At 40.3% G+C, this 13,115-nt stretch overlaps 1 protein-coding gene and 1 long non-coding RNA gene across 14 annotated transcripts in view; one reads left to right on the top strand and one right to left on the bottom strand.

Moving 5' to 3' along the window:
- tenm2a (teneurin transmembrane protein 2a) overlaps window positions 1-13,115 on the top strand; it is a 232,015-nt gene that overhangs the window by 44,499 nt on the left and 174,401 nt on the right. The window lies entirely within an intron of this gene.
- The window catches only part of LOC146524308 (uncharacterized), a 132,264-nt gene that overhangs the window by 48,364 nt on the left and 70,785 nt on the right, over window positions 1-13,115 (bottom strand). The window lies entirely within an intron of this gene.

Genomic DNA, 13,115 nt, shown 5'->3' with positions numbered 1-13,115 from the left:
ACTTGATAAATCTCACAGCCTTCTGCATATCTGCAAGCTTGGTGGCCAATCTCCATCACAGCCTCCCCTTTTCATGCTGCATCTGACTTAATTACTGTCACATCTGTTATCTGAGCTGGGGTCTTGCTGTTGCTCTACCTTCCTCCCTTTCCACGTACGCACAAGGTCCCAGAGCAGAACCACGGCACCAAATATAAATGACCGCAGATAGAAATGTTGCAGAGAGAGTGCTGACGGGGGCTAGAAAGAGAGAGCATATTTTGCCCATATTGGCTTCTCTTTACTGTTAAATCTAGACTAATTTAAATTCATCTCCTCACATACAAGGTCCTAAATAATCAGGCCCTATCTTATCTTAAAGACCTCATAGTATCATATTACCCCAACAGAGCACTTCACTCTCTGACCGCTGGCCTACTTGTGGTTCCTAGGATATTTAAAAGTAGAATGGTAGGCAAAGCCGTCAGCTTTCAGACCTCTCTTCTGTGGAGCCAGCTCCCAGTTTGACTTTGGGAGAAAGATACGCTATCTAATTTCAAGAATAGACTTAGAACTTTCCTTTTTGATAAAGCTTATAGTATGGCTAGATCAAGTGGCTCTGAATCCTCCCTCATTGCAATAGACCTAGGCTCCTGGGGGCTTCCCACGATGAACTGTTGGGGTTCTTGCTCATATTATTGTAGCATCTTTACCTTGCAAAATAAAGCGCCTTGAGGCAACTGTTGTGATTTGGCACTATATAAATAAAACTGAATTGAATTGAACAGAAATAACTTTCTCCTTTTCATGGTTTGCATGTGAAGTACCTTACTTCGCAATCAAACCATGATATCACTGGAGGATACATCATACTGGATATGAGCATGCTGCAATGTGTTTTGGCAAGCAAAAATATACATTTTGGACACATCCCTGGCCTTCACATTTTTCTTTTAAACTGTCACATGTTTGCCGTTGCATTTTTGTTAGAGCCACTCAAGTTTGAAAGTGCACACAGACTTTGCTGTTAGGATAAGTAGATGACCTCATTTCTTATTTACCCAATAAATAAAGTATCTTTTAGATCTTCTTTCTGGGAATTCCCTCAGCTTTTAGTGTGTGTATGGGAGGGGTTACTTTGTTTCACTCTAAGTTAAGGAATGAATCACTGCAGCTTATGTTTGACCTACATACCTACATACATGACCTGAGCTGAGGTAAGACACCCATATGTGGCTGACGGTGTGTCTCCTCCCTGCTCTCCGACTAGTTGACATTTCAGCCTGAAGAAATGAAATCTTCTTTGGCATTTATTCACTGCTCCAGGGTTGCTCAGCCCTATAGCTGCTGTCATTTACACTTTTTAATATGTGTGTTAGTGCTACACTTTCCTGTTAACTTAAACAATAGCTGACTACCCTCTGAAGAGACAGGATGGCAGTATAATCGCTACAGTGTCCCTCAACATTTCACTTCCGCACAGAGTTATGGCATGCACACATACACACACACACAGACGATGCATGTTGTACAGTAAAAGCCAGCCAAAGTCTTCAGTGTGTCACCTCTGTCATAGTGTTAATTAGACAGTGTCACCGGCTGTCCCCAGTGACATTTATTGCACATTTGAATATTTTACCCAGACAGATGGTAAGAATGTCAAGGCGTGACACTGAGTTATTAAGCCCTAGCCCTCTCCCTCTGCGACAGAATGCAGGGCTTGTCAGCACTCGATTGTTTTAATAACTCAGTGGCAGTGCCGCAGCGAAGTTTGCCCTCACTCTCCGTGCTACAGCTAGTTCCTAGGGCACAGGTGAAAAAAAAAGCCCCACACACTACCAAGGGTGTGATTCTGCTGAATGAGGATGAGCAGGAATTCCCTCAATGAATAAAAGAACAGGGTAGCGTAGCTCTGTGACCCAACTGCTGACATTATCCATCTGTAGATTGCCAAGCTTTCTATATCTCACATGACCTTCACCTGCATTATAACACTCTTGTCAGACGCACAGCCCAGCATGGATGTGCACCATAACCTCAGAATAAGACACTACTGTAAAGTGGCTGGAAATATCCAGCCCTCATATCACTGCAAAGATGCCGAGATGGATGGTACTCCAAAATACACTGAAGTTTCTTTTCTTTTTTTTAAATATAGCAGCACTTTCCAACTCAAAAAATCTAGAATTAGGAGATTTTGAGAGGATGTCCGCACACTGGATGCCTGTGGAGGAATAGGTCTGCTCAAATTTAGTTTGGCTGACAGGTGTTGGGTTGGATCCTTATCAGCTGATGATCACACAATGGCAGATTGTGTGGCAGAAGCTGTGGCAACAATCCCTGTCGCAGAGGATTCACACTAACACTAAAGAGAGGTAAATAACTGTGAAAAGACCAAGTTAAACTGTCTTTGTAAAAGTAGACATCATTCAGGCTCTACAACTTTGAGTACTTGAATAAGATCATTCAAAAATCTTTCCAATAATGTTAGCAATATGTCAGCGTGCCCATATACTGGCACCATTTGCCTGTATTTGTGCTTGCTTGTTTTTTTATATCTCATTGAAAGAAAAGGTTTTTTTGAAAAGTTTTCCTGTGAAGAGACGAACCAGAAAATAAGCCGAGCCCACTTGTCAGAATTATTACATGTTGCATTTCCAAAATGGAACTTCAGTTATTAAGATTATAGTGTAAAATTAGGATTAACAGCTGGGTGAACACAATTTAAGCAGTGACTTTTTTTTCTTTTTTTTGCATTATTCATTTGCCATATTGAGGGGAAACGGGATGGAATTGTGTGAAAAACACAAAGAGACTTGGAGAGCAAATTCTAGCTAGCAAATGGGTTTCGTGGAGAGACTGAAGTGCAATGTAAATTTGTAGCAGGTTCTGACTTGTTGCACTGTTTGGGTGTAAAGGCCCTTTAATACAGATAAATAGTCAACAAATATTGATTTGTTGGCTCTATGCTGTGTGTATACTAAAACAAGCCAGTACACCCAAGGTGGACCTCTGGCATTTGATGCTTGTGAGTAAAAAAAACAATCCACACACATAAAAAACCTTTTCTCATTTGTTTTCGTAACAGTGTAAGTCTATAATATAAGCCTGGTTTGTTTAGTTAGCCAAGTATATCCTCCCTGCTGTCGCCGCGTCCCATTCCCACAGCTCATTCTCATCTTGTCCGTCATTTCTCCCATGAGTTTTTGAGCTATGTGTAATTACCCAGTTTGTTTGCACCTTGGCTCTAACTGGCTGTCTTGTCACAGCCAGCTTGTGTTCACAGGAAGCATGTGTGTGTGTGTGTGCACGCGAGGGTTTTCATGTGCCAATCAGTCTTTAGCAAATATGGGCGTGGCAGGCAAGAGTATGCAACAGTTCTTGTGTGTTTCTCAGCACATGTGTGCACCACCCCGAGCCCGCTCTGGCAGACATGGAGAGACAGAGAGAGGGACCTTGTCGTTCCTAATCCCTTTGTTTTGAGTCAGATTAGAGCTTTGCGAGGCGTTTGCGAGGCCTGCAGAATGTGGATTTAAGGATTAGTCTAATAAACAGAGGCTCTGTGGCACTCTGCAGCCCAGTGTGGAGATTACACAGGCACCAAGTGCAAGAAAGAGAGAGGGATGGATGCCCCCCCATCCACCCACCACCTCCTCACATCCTTCCTCATTTGTTTTCCATCCTGGCAAATGAGAGGAGAGAGCGAGAAAATGGAAGGTGGATGGGACCTTTCCTCCTCCCAGCAACTGTGAGTCACATATGCAGACTCTGGGGTTGGTAGGCCTAAATCTTATCCTGTACCCATGTACAATCCCAACAATACTTCATAAATACTGGCTGATCAAAGGGGATGTTGCCTCACTCAAACCCAATACTCAGCAGAGCACAAACTAGGCACAGAACAAGGCTCTGCATTGGCTTGAAAGCCTAACACAACTATTAGCTCACTAAGAATCCCATCTTGTCTGTCTGCATTTCTGATTAGCATTTTCCAAAGCCTGTACTACTGGAGATAAATGAATGTGTTCTTGCTTTCCTTTCTATTTCAGTACAGTATGAAAATCAGCTTGCAGGGACATGAAACACGATAGAACTAGGCTCAATTACGGAGAATATATCTTGCTTTATTTTTCTAGGTGACCTTATTGTTGCATAGCAGTGCAGATGAAAGGCAGCCTAATTTGTAAACTGTACTACAGACTCATTATGTGTACACTTGCTAATGATTGTTTCAAAATCTGAAATATGGAAGTTTGCCGCACATCACTGCACTCAGATGCTGCATTGTAAAGTAGTTAAACCCAGAATGTACACAGTAATCAAACACGGGTACCATTACAATTATCATGTAAATCTGACAGCTTCATGCATCTCCAACCTGATATTATTCTTAAAATGTAATTTATTTTCTTGTGTGTGAAAATCAGCAATGCTTTGAAGAAAATGTGTTTCAGCAGAAAGTTTTTTTTTTCCAAGATTGCCCTTTAAGCGAACTCAGAAACAAACCTTTGTGTGCTAAACAAGTGAACTGAAAGGCTTGTAGCGTGCGCTGCAGCTAAGCCATTAGCTTAGCAAAGTACCAGGTGAAATAGCTAATAGCGCTTAGGCCTAAAACGATCTGAAGATCTGGATATAACAGTCATGTCATGTACCTTACTCGACCAGCGTGGAAGTAGATGAAGCAGTAGCATTTTACTTTGAAGAAAGATATACTGAAGGGTGATAGATCAATGTGTTAGCCTGCTAACGCTAGCAAACAAGTGTTCACTTCCTTAACTAGTCTGGCTAACTGGAATTCAGTACCGGCTAGTCAACAGACTGACAGTCTGCCAAGCTATGTAGTTATTATAGAGTTGTCTCTGTAGATGAAAATCCTATGATGCCACTAACTAACGCTGCTCTTTAAAACTGAAAGCACTTGAGTATAATTCACCTCCATTAATGCTGATGAACAGTAGTGATGGGTCGTTCGCGAACGAAATGGCTCTTAGAGCCGGATCTTTGAAGTGAACGACGCGAGCCGGATCTTTGAAGTGAACGACGCGAGCCGGCTCCTTATTGGGAGCCGTGAGGTTTTTTTTTTTTTTCTTTCTCTCACCCTCTCTCACGCCCTTTTTTCCGCTAAACTCCGCACACGCGGCCTGTACTTTACGCTGAGCAGAGGGGGGAGGGGCGTTAGTTACACTCAGAGCCAGAGAGAAAGAGAGCCAGGGACAACAACGTCACATTAGAAAGGTATAGTAATCATCCACTATTTTCAGTTACAGATGATAAAGGATTCAGAAATCATGCAGGCCCATATGACAGAGAATGTGCATCTTCTTTTTGTTTTAATATTTTAATTTATATTTAATTGTGTTGTGGTTTGCAGTGTTTTGTGTTGTTTCACGTTAAATTTGTTTAAAAGGAAAAAGCTGAAAATGTAAAAATTTTAAATGTGAATAGTTGTTTTTTGTATTATATGATTTATTTATTACATTTTATGTGGAGTGAATAAATAAAGTATATTTATGGTGGCCCTTAGAGACAAAGCATGTACAAACTTCAAAACACGTACAAACTCCTAAGCATGTACAAACTCCAAAACGCGTAAAAACTCCAAAACACGTAAAAACTCAGAAGCAAGTACAAACTCCAAAACACGTAAAAACTCAGAAGCACGTACAAACTCCAAAACACGTAAAAACTCAGAAGCACATACAAACTCAGAATCACGTACAAAAGACAACAGAAGTGCTCCAGGATGCTAGGGCGCAGTGTTGAGCTTTTGTTTCCTAGTGGCTACACAAGCCAGGAAGTATCAACAACCGGATTTGGTGTGTGGTAGTAACAGGTAAATGAACTTTTTTTTTTTTTTTAATTATTTGAATAAATATGAGTGCTTGTCTATAAATACAATACACACATGCTTTCAATTGTGTAATTTAAGTGATCTGGGTAGCTCTGTTTTGGAAGTTCAGTAAACGCTAGAAATGTGTTTTGGAGTTTGTACGTGCTTTTTGGAGTTTGTATATGCTTTAGAGTTTGTACGTGCTTTGTCTCTAGGGGCCATATATAAACATATATAAATAAAACCACTTTTTTTTAACATTAGTAATTCCTTTTCTGCATAATTTTATATTATTGTTAATGATTAAATAATTAAAGCAACAAAACAACCTGAAGAGCCGGTTCGGAGCCGAAAGAGCCGGCTCTTTTTAGTGAGCCGAGCCGAAAGAGCCGGATCTCTAAAAAGAGCCGGAAATCCCATCACTAATGAACAGCTTAAATTTGGTCACTATGTTTTGAACTGCCATAAGACGTGCAACGTCTTGGTATTTTAGCAGCAATACCTTGTAGTTTGTTGTTAGTAAATAAAATTAAAAAGAGAAAAAAAATTCTTGCCCTTGAACACAACCGAATATGTTGTGCTTTTGAACTGCAATGAGACTGTGTTGGCATTTCAGTGTCAATATCTTATTTATTATTATTGTATTTTTTGCATCTGTGTTGCAATTTTCTACAATGGAAGCAATTTTCTTTTTTACTAAGACAACTTTGATTTTTACCTATTTGGCTCAAAGAGGTGTTGGAGGTAATAATGCGAGGTTTGTGGAAGAGAGAGAGCGAGAGATGAGATGTTTCCTGTCCTGCACCCCTCAGCTGCTGGCTCGCAAAGTACCTTGGATCCAAAATGGAGTTGTAGTTTCCAGTTGAACTGGAGCCATCCAAGCATGCGTCCATCCGTTTGCCTTGTGTGTATACTGTACGTGTGAGTCTACACACGTTTTTGTGTGAATTTCCAAAGCCACCCGAGATCGAAGACATGATTAATGGCTGTTCGTGGTGAGGAGCCTCTCCGTCGGGGCGCAGTGCAGAGCTCATAGACGGAGCGCTTGAGTGCGAGTTGTACGGCAAATAATGGAGGTCGCAGTGCACTGATAAAATTGTATAAATACAGGAATATTTATCTGCTGAAGCTCCTATTAGCCTTTGACACAGAAACACGCATTTATTTTTACAACATTAACTTGTTATCTGTAAATGAAACTCAAATTCTGATATATAAAATAAGAAATTAAGTGATTTTTTTTATTACTACACATTCTAAAAACTAATTACTATGATTCACCTTTACTTGTATTCAGCACAGAAAAGAAAAGATTTTACAGTGAAAAGAACAAATTATATGTTAGGACAATAAGGATTTACACCTACACATTGGATGTCAAGTACACGCTGCTTTTAGGGGAAATCTGAACATGTAATTGAATGCTTTGATAAACTGTGCATATAGTATTTCCATTTAAAGCATATTTGGACTTTGACTTGGATGTTCATTCCTGAAGTCAAGATGCACAGAGGCTTTGTGGCGATGTATAATTGAGTATGAGTTTCATTCAAGGATTTGTTTTCCGTCTTTATTCTCTCGCAACCTCTCTGTACTCAACTCTCTTCTTGTCTCCTCTTTTGTTTTTTCTCAGTCACTCCGTGTCTTCCTCTCTTTGTCTTTGTGAACAAACTGCGTAAACAACTTAATTTGAGCAGCGGCACAAAAACAGCAGAAAATTGAAGCCAAACGCTTTATAGCCACAATTTTGTCTTTTGTGATAACAGGGCCAGGTTTTCAATAGGCCATCTTTTGCTATACAAATTCCATTCAAATTCTAAAAAAACCCCCACAAAAAACACAAGAGCGAGCGATAGAGAGAGAGAGAGAGATCATGAGAGGGAGAGAGAGACTGAGAAAGAAAAAGACACCAAATGAACAACTTCATCTCCTGTTGACAAAGAGTGCTGGAAGAGTGGATAAATTTTCTGATGGAAAGGCTCCATGCTGTGTTTTATCAGGCTTTTAGCTGCCAGTCTTGTTGGCTGATTGCTGCTTTTGGTGTGGTTACAATTGAATTAAATGAGCCAGGTAATGGCTGTGTTACAGGCTCCTCTAATGCAATGATAAGAAGCTAAAATAAAGATAAGACTAGATAAGATCAGATGAGATGCTTATAGGATATAAAAGATTAAAAAGTACATTGAAGGGGTAACAAAAAAACAGTAATAATTATTCTTATGTTTGATGCTTTAAAGAAGCATAAAAAATATTAAACCTACTTCACAGAACAAAAGAAAAGCTATATAACGGAATCAAATCCTCAGGCATAAAATTGTGTGTGATGTAATTACATGGTTGTAGTTAAACGAAAAATGGAGTAAATGAAGTTTTACTATGGATACAACAGCTGTAAATACATGTAACAGGTTCAACATACTATATAGAAGTGTAAGTTACAGGTAATATTATAATGTAGCACTACTTTAGTGTTCTATTTCTTGAAAACCTGTTTAAGCATCTCATCTAACAAAACAAAAATAGGACATGTACTTTTCTGTATTTTCTGATATGAACAATTATTGAGACTTAAAATATTCTCAATAATACAAGTGCACAACTCTTAGAGCTAAGAACAACAACAGCTATTTCTGGTGTCTAGTAAGAAGAAGTCAGCAGAGTGAACATGCCCTATTTGTAACCTCCTGGTTGGCTGCAGTAGGAGTCATCTGGTCAGGAAGCCTCCCACAGTGTGATGGCCCTAAACAGCATCTATACTAGCGCTCACACATCGCCTCGGTGCTTATTTGTATGATAAATGTGAGCAGTGGCTGGATGGAAGATTTGCAGCTAATTGTTTTCGGCGATCGTGCCAGTCTACCTGTAATCATCAGAAAACGGAGCAAAGGATTGAGGTCTGAGTCCGGTCAAATGTATCCAGCACGTTCCCAGAGCTGGATATCTCGGCAATGGTTTCCTGAGGCAGATTTGTGTCACGATGGAACAATACCTGTGGCAATTTCAAGGCACAAATGCACCAATTTGCCCACTGATTAGTAGGTCTTATTCACTTTAACCTCCCACCCCCATATTCTGCTAGTTTGATAGAATAGTTTGCGAGAAAACAGGAAGGGAGAATTGGGATTTGTTCATGACTCAATCTGTCACGTGTGTTTCGATTGTGCCAGGTGAAGAAAATGAAGCCTCATTTTGATTCATAAGAACTGAATCTTCATTGTCTGTTACTTTGCTTTCCTTGATATTTGGATTTTGTTCTTTAGGAGGTTGATTAGGTTGAACACAAAACCGTCTTGTTTGATACTTGCTAATCCACTGATGTCATTAACATCCTATTAACTGGGTGTGATTTCTAGTTACAGTGGATTTACATTGTGTGCTCCATATTTCTTTTTTTCCCCATTCAAAGCTGTTATTTGCAGAGAAAAGGCCATTATCTGCACCAAACTTCACCTCTGTAATTTCCAAAATGAATTCCCCGCCCTCCCTGTCATCTTCCAATTACATTTCTCATTCTGCCTGGATTTCATGGTCACTTCACGGTTGCGTGCATGTCTCTTTTCTCCTTCATCTAACCACGCTTTCTTGCCTGTCAAGGAGACGCGGCTGTTTTGCAGGCTCACGCACGTCTTTCTATAGTTTTGCATTTATTCGTGTGTTTGTCTGTCTGCTGAGTCTGTGTGGGTGTCTGCACATAAATATGCATGCACCTACGTGCTAGCGTACCATGGAGTTGTGGTATGTGAACAGTCAGAATGACAGTAAGTCATTGTACTTCTGATAAATGAGATGATCTGCCTCGTTGTGACGATCTGGGGGGTTGGACTGTTGTCGCTGGAGTAATTAACTAAGAAAAGTTTGCCTGTATGTGCTTCAGTGACCTTGAGGAAACACCTGGCTGGATGGGATGTGATTGATAATGTGTTCCAGATCTCAAGGTTGTTTCCCTTAGCTTCCTCCAGTCTATCCATCAGCCCGCTATTGTGTGTCTTCTCTTCTGCTTCTACTATTTTTTTCCATTAAAAAGTAAAATCACAAAATCCAGTTTATGACATCACAACTTAGTGTGTAAGGCTCACACCTAAAGCTTAGACTTTTGGATGACTAATGGGAAATTTTCCACTTACGACAGATGAGTGTTCATATTTATTATTATCAGTTTATTCTGTACAGTGAAGCTCAAACGTCCAAGGAAACTAGGTGGTTCTGCATTTATCCCATCAAATCTTTTGAAAGAAGTAAATTTAATTTCAATAGGTGCAAGCCATACAAAGATAGATTAATATTAGCCACAATATACGCTTTAGGATTTGACACTTTCTTTGTGTTAACACACAAAAAACAGCTCCCATTAACACATTAAACACAACTGCATCATTAGTGTAATTCTGTTTTCTCAGCCAGTTTTCATCTGATGTAAAGTGACCAACTTTTGCCTATATTTTTGGCTCAGTATATGCTGGTAGAACAGCTTTAATGTGCCATTGCACTGGCTCAGAAACTCTACAGTACACCACAGATATTCCCTCATTTGACGTTTTTTAACGATGGCAGCGGACAGAGCTGTCAGTCCGGAATCTACCATACTCGATCAAGTTTAGAGCTGTGCGACTGCAAAGGCCATGGCATATGATTCACATCCGTTTTATACATTTCAAACCATTCAGTGACCCGTCATGCCCTATAGATGGTGGCATTGTCACCCTGGAAGAGACCACTCCCGTGAGGATAGAAATGTGAGGGGGTGGGATAAATCCGATCGCACAGAGTACCGCTGTATTCGTTTGTGGTCACACGTCTGTCAAGTAGACCTAAACCATTCCAGCAGAATGCCCAGGAGCATACACTGTACACTCTTCACTGTAAAGATCAATGGGGTCCTTTTCTGGTTTTGTTTTTTCCTTTAATTTGTCACCCACCTGTGCACACCCACAGCTCCACACGGAGACTCGTTTGGCCATTATTTCTTTAACCCCAGTCTGAATGTCCCCACATTTTCTGAGCCAGTATCGCTCTCTATTTCCTCGCCCTCCATTCAAGGTACAAACACATTAAGGTCGAACTCCTAATAGCCTGTGTGATGGATGCCCAAGCATAATGAGCTCTTTATGAGACTTAATACCTACTGTTAATCAATGGACATAGCAGGGCACTTTTCAATACTACCTTCTAAGCATTTTAAAATGAGCCCTCATTGAATAGATTGACTCACATTCTGTATACTTGTCTCTCCTTCTCCTCTCTCTTCTAATTCTTCCTCTGCTCCTGCATGTAATTAATTACATCACATATTCAAAAAAGAAATGATGCCTGTCCTTTAGAGATGCCCTTGTCTGCTCTCATATTGATAAAAACTATTAAGACTGAGCAGTATTTTTGGTGCAAATGCAATGCAACGCTGTAATTCTGTGGGTGGATCTGACTTTTTTCCGCCTCAAGTAATGGAACCATGGGTTCATTACCATAAATATCCCATAGTAGCTATAGCTGGAGGAAGTGTGCCTGTCAATTACAGCTGGCTGTTTGGTTGTTGTCATATCGTTGTACTTTGATCCTTGGACGCCAGCGTAATGCATTCCTCAAGGCTGCAAAACTTGCATCAAGCTTTATTAGTGTCATTATCGTGTATCATAGACGCAGTGTCATAATACAAATGTTTAGTTGCCTTACAGGCTGTTTTACAGTTTATGTCAAGTTTAGGAGACTCTGTTGTCTCAGGTATCGCTGGACTGAATATGTGTGTTAGCGATGTTCTGTTTGCGTGTATCTGTGTTTGGGTGTGTTTGATTATCCCTCAAAGCCTCTAAGGGAGCCGGATTCATTCCCACTCTGATAATGAGGGAGAGACCAGCAATGCCCTCAAGTCATTTCTCCTCTTCTTCCATCCTTCCTGTTGCTTTTCTTTCTTTCTTTCTTGCCTTTTGCATCTTTTTTTTATTATTATTTCTTTTTAGTCTCGATAATGCACCTGCACTTGTCCACTTTCGTTGTGTGCATACCTCCGCCGGCATTGGTTTAGGATGACCGCATTTGAGTCCCTCTCTGTTCTAATAGATTTAAATGCCGTCTGACCATTTTTCATCAGCGCGGTCAATGGCTGACTGTCTCTGTGGACCACAGTGCTAACAGCTCTGTTTCTCCCTGCAAAGCGTAAGCGCAACAGGGATGCTCTGAAAAAAGGAAGGAAATTAGAGGAGCCACCTTAGACTGAAGGAAAACATCTGCACCAAATAATTCTCTTTAGTGATGGATTGCACATTTTTTCATTCAGTTAATATTTAAGTTTAATAAAAAAGACTGGAAATTTATATTGTCTGATTCATCGCTTTCCTAAAGTGCAATAAACTATATATTTAAGGACTTGGGAGTTTTTAATAGCAGAGGTTGGCAGCATTCACTCCTGTGCAGTAATAAAGGAATTAGTGTGTATTTATAAAGGTAATATACAGTTTTACTAAATGTACCCACCTAAAGAACTAAAAGGGAGCTTTGTGTATGTGAGCGAGGGCAAGCATGCACCAGGAAGATTATGTGATATGCCTCCACATGTTCAATGTGCACCACGTGAACACGTGTTTTAGATGAAAACAAAACAAAATGTGAAATGCGAGCTTTGACTGTAGGATACATAATAATACATCTCAGTGAACAAAACCAGTTTATGTACATTAATAAAAGCAAAGCTTAGCTGTGCACAATTTCACTGGGATACCTGTGTATGGGAAATTACTAGTGCATGAAAGAAAAGGAAATTCCTTGGTGCGCAGCTCCACGAGCTGGCGGTGCTCCCTTGGTCTGGTTATGATGAGCCAGGCTCAGAAGAGTTGTGGTTTCGTGTGTGTGTGTGTGTGTGTGTGTGTGTGTGTGTGTGTGTGTGTGTGTGTGTGTGTGCGCAGGTTGAAGAAAAAGCGGTTTGTTTTCCTTGCGGAGTTGAGAACTTGCCTTGTTGCTCTTGTTGCTTGCTCGGTAAAGTTTGCTGGAAGACTTTGTGTTGTGGCTGCTGTTACTAATTAAAAGAGAACCATCAAAGACATGAGAGGGGTCAGAGAGTAAAAGTAGAAAGGAAGAGAAACAATGGGGACTTGGGGGTTTTATTGCCCTGCTATCAAGTTACAGTTGCAGTAAGTGACTGGAGGAGCAGTGTGACTCTTTCCTTTTTAAGAGTTCACCTTAATCACACAAATTAACAAGTTAATCTGTGGAAATCCTAATGGTACCTACAATAGCCTTACTTATCCTGCATCAATACTCTAATGTGTTTTATATTTGCCTGGCTACTCATGTCCACTCATGCTGTTTGCTCCTGTCT

This window comes from Neolamprologus multifasciatus, chromosome 2 (assembly GCF_963576455.1).
Source record: "Neolamprologus multifasciatus chromosome 2, fNeoMul1.2, whole genome shotgun sequence".
Classification (NCBI taxonomy): Eukaryota; Metazoa; Chordata; class Actinopteri; order Cichliformes; family Cichlidae; genus Neolamprologus; species Neolamprologus multifasciatus.
Note: the sequence above shows the minus strand (reverse complement) of the source record. Positions and strands in the feature narration are given on the sequence as shown.